The 4,495-nt window shown below is 46.2% G+C and overlaps 1 pseudogene; it reads left to right on the top strand.

The window, feature by feature from the left end:
* Positions 1-325: 325 nt before the first annotated feature.
* LOC124709241 lies at positions 326-443 on the top strand (annotated as a pseudogene).
* The last annotated feature ends 4,052 nt before the right edge of the window (positions 444-4,495 follow it).

Raw genomic sequence — 4,495 nt, 5'->3', positions numbered from 1 at the left:
TAATAGTTTTATCGTCCGCCAACAAATAGCATAGTGTTATAGCTATCGTAGCGCCGTTGTGTCTAGCTATTAATAGGGAATTCTCACAGCCAGAAGGCTCAGTGTAGTGGAGATGTCTGCAGCAAGCAGGCAACCACACAATGGGGGTGCTCATGCTTTCTACAGGCAACTGAGCGCGTTTGAAATCCGTCCGATTGTCACCTTCTGAATGGGAGGAAGTTCCTTTCGGAGAACTGCCACACAAGTTGGATGTTCTGCGTCAGTTTTGAAAAGATGCTGGTGTCAGTGGTCGCGTGAACATTCGCACACCTGTAGATGAGGTTCTGGCAACGGCCTTGCCGCAGTGGATACACCGGTTCCCGTGAGATCAACGAAGTTAAGCGCTGTCGGGCGTGGTCGGCACTTGGATGGGTGACCATCCGGGCCGCCGTGTGCTGTTGCCATTTTTCGGGGTGCACTCAACCTCGTGATGCCAATTGAAGGGATACTCGACCGAATAGTAGCGGCTTCGGTCAAGAATACCATCATAACGACTGGGAGAGCGGTGTGGTGACCCTGCGCCCCTCCTATCAGCATCCTCCACTGAGGATGACTCGGCGGTCGGATGATCCCGGTAGGCCACTCGTGGCCTGAGGACGGAGTGAGTGTAGATGAGGTGCTGGACGTCGTAGCATGCACAGATGCTCGCCAGCATCATCGTATTGTTAACTGTAGTAGAACTGCTACAGCACAGATAAGAGGGCTTGTTAGCGCAGACCTGTCAAGCCGAACAGTTGCGAACCGGTTTTTAGCGCTGGGACTCAGACACGCAAGCCTCTAGCCTCACTCACGGCACAGCACAGACGTGCACGCCTCGAGAGGATCGCCTGGAAGGTGGAACGGCACGCCGTGGTCTTCAGCAATGAAAACAGGTTCTACATCTTCATTTATACTCCGCAAGCCACCCAACGGTGTGTGGCGGAGGGCACTTTACGTGCCACTGTCATTACCTCCCTTTTCTGTTCCAGTCGCGTATGGTTCGCGGGAAGAACGACTGCCGGAAAGCCTCCGTACGCGCTCGAATCTCTCTAATTTTGCCTTCGTGATCTCCTCGGGAGGTATAAGTAGGGGGAAGCAATATATTCGATACCTCATCCAGAAACGCACCCTCTCGAAACCTGGACAGCAAGCTACACCGCGATGCAGAGCGCCTCTCTTGCAGAGTCTGCCACTTGAGTTTGCTAAACATCTCCGTAATGCTATCACGCTTACCAAATAACCCAGTGACGAAACGCTCCGCTCTTCTTTGGATCTTCTCTATCTCCTCCGTCAACCCAATCTGGTACGGATCCCACACTGATGAGCAATACTCAAGTATACGTCGAACGAGTGTTTTCTAATCCACCTCCTTTGTTGATGGACTAAATTCTCTAAGGTCTCTCCCAATGAATCTCAACCTGGCACCCGCCTTACCAACAATTAATTTTATATGATCATTCCACTTCAAATCATTCCGCACGCATACCCCCAGATATTTTACAGAAGTAACTGCTACCAGTGTTTGTTCTGCTATCATATAATCATACAATAAAGGATCCTTCTTTCTATGTATTCGCAATACATTACATTTGTCTATGTTAAGGGTCAGTTGCCACTCCCTGCAGCAAGTGCCTATCCTCTGCAGATATTCCTGCATTTCGCTACAATTTTCTAATGCTGCAACGCTTCTGTATACTACAGCATCATGGGCGAAAAGCCGCATGGAACTTCCGACACTATATACTAGGTCATTTATATATATTGTGAAAAGCAATGGTCACATAAAACTACCCTGTGGCACGCCAGAGGTTACTTTAACGTCTGTAGACGTTTCTCCATTGAGAACAACATGCTGCGTTCTGTTTGCTAAAAACTCTTCAATCCTGTCGCACAGCTGGTCTGATATTCCGTAGGCTCTTACTTTGTTTATCAGGCGACAGTGCGGAACTGTAACGAACCCTTCCGGAAGTCAAGGAAAATAGCATCTACCTGGGAGCCTGTATTTAATATTTTCTGGGTCTCATGAAGAAGCGAGTTGGGTCTCACACGATCGCTGTTTCCGGAATCCATGTTGATTCCTACAGAGTCGATTCTGGGTTTCCAGAAACGACATGATACGCGAGCAGAAAACATGTTCTAAAGTTCTACAACAGATCGACGTCAGAGATATAGGTCTATGGTTTTGCTCATCTGCTCGACGACCCTTCTTGAAGACTGGGCCTACCTGTGCTCTTTTCCAATCATTTGGAACCTTCCGTTCCTCTAGAGACGCGGCTGTTAGAAGGGGGGCAAGTTCTTTCACGTACTCTGTGTAGAATGAATTGGTATCCCGTCAAGTACAGTGGACTTTCCTCTGTTGAGTGATTTCAGTTGCTTTTCTATTCCTTGGACACTTATTTCGATGTCAGCGATTTTTTCGTTCGTGCGAGGATTTAGAGAAGGAACTGCAGTGCAGTCTACCTTTGTGAAACAGCTTTGGAAAAAGGTGTTTAGTATTTCAGCTTTATGCGTGTCATCCTCTGTTTCAATGCCATCATCATCCCGGAGTGTCTTGATATGCTGTTTCGAGCCACTTACTGATTTACCGTAGTTCTAAGTCTAGGTGACTGATGACCTCAGATGTTAAGTCCCATAGTGCCCAGAGCCATTTGAACCATTTTTTTTATATATAAGAAGAAACATACTTTATTTTTTAAGTACTTCCCATAGATAACATACAAAACCTCACTTGCACAACATAAAGACGTTATTGATTTGTCTGCCGTGCATTAGTTGCTTCATTTATTACAATTATTACATACAATGTTTTTCCCTTCTTGGCATCGCCAGAACAAAATTCATGTGCCCAACGAAGACATTTTGTGCAACGGATCCACTGTTCGCCACTTGTGTCTGATTTGTAAGCGTGATTGCAATATAGGCATTCCTCGTCCGCACTGTCTTCATCATCAGTGGAGACGAGGGGAGCACCATCATCCTCAGATGAGGAGGAAGATGAGTAACGCTTCCTTTTGTTTCCTTTTTTATGTCTTGTTGCAGGCGTTCTTTATGCTGCAGCTGCTGACCTTTCCGAAGATGAAGGTTCTAACAGGGATGTGACTGATTTTGTGTTTGATGGACCTGGTTTAGGCCTAGATGTGTGCGTATCGCGTTGGGGCAGTGACGGGGCGAGGGACGTTTGTATGTGTGAATCGACAACCACAGCGCTGCCCATCAACCGACGAACGGCAACAGAGCAATCCCACGGCCAATCGGAGCGCATGCCGCCAAGTTTCCGTAGTTTAAAAATGGTGCGTTGCTGACATACACAACATTAGTAGTTTTGGTTCCTACTGGCATCAGCTATCAAGGGTTACAATTTTGTGACACAATATTTCTCCACGCTCTATAATAGAACTTGTGACATGGCACTGGGATAGAATGCATTACAAATACTGCAGAAATATCTAGCGGGGGTGTGAGGAAGTTGCAAATACTGGTATCATACCATGTTCCTTAGCCAAATCTCTTTCTAAACTCGGTGATTTTATTACGAGTTCACACTGCTGGCGAAGTGCACCCGCACTTTCGGTCTGTTAATACACAGCCCGCGATCACACTGTATATTCAATGTCGCCGTATTTTTGTGGAAAAACACTTCATTTGGCAGTACCAAACCTCGATTTATAAATCTTGTATAGTTTTTAACGTGATATCGTTAGCGATACTTGTGTGCACCTGTAGAACGAAGACCACTTGTGACGGTAATGTAGCCGTTGCGATCGTGACAGCTGGTGACTTCTAAGACGATTCCGTCTATCTTCCTAAGACACACTGGTACCAATCGCAAGAAAAAACAAATGAGACACATTCATTCATCGCGGATTTTCGCTCAATATTGTTTGGTATCGCCAGCATTCAGTTATTGGCGAAGTACTGTAGTTAGCAGCAGGGGATGCTTGATAGATTAGCCATAATCATTACAAATGTAATGACTTTGTCCCGTCGTAAGGGAAGGTATGGATTTGACGTCGAAAATTGTGATAGCCATAAGGGGTGTGAAAGACTTTTTTATTTGCAAAATTAAGTCCAGTCATAAGAAGGATATAGATGTTTATATTTCCAGAGCCATATTCATCAGGATGAGGTGTTTCCGATACTTCGCCCATTGTCCATTGCCGTCAGATTAAGACTGCCTCGTAATATTTGATTGTAAGGACAGTGATAAAATGTGTGTGGCTGGTTTCTTAGGACGGTTCTGTATGTGCGGGGGAGCGCGTAGCGGCGGTGCCTGTGGCCCAAACGATTGACATTTCCAGCTTACGGCGGGAGCTGTCCGAACTGGACGGGCTGGAGTACAAGAGTGCAGCTGACCTAACTGGTGAACAGCGAACTAATACTCAGTATGACGTGTTGGGCAGCCTTCATGATCACTTCTGTTCTCCGTGGAAATTCGAGAAAATTCAATACGGGTGTGTGTGTATGATGGACAGTTATT

This window comes from Schistocerca piceifrons, chromosome 7, assembly GCF_021461385.2.
Source record: "Schistocerca piceifrons isolate TAMUIC-IGC-003096 chromosome 7, iqSchPice1.1, whole genome shotgun sequence".
Lineage (NCBI taxonomy): Eukaryota > Metazoa > Arthropoda > Insecta > Orthoptera > Acrididae > Schistocerca > Schistocerca piceifrons.
This window is presented reverse-complemented; position numbering and strand designations above follow the sequence as displayed.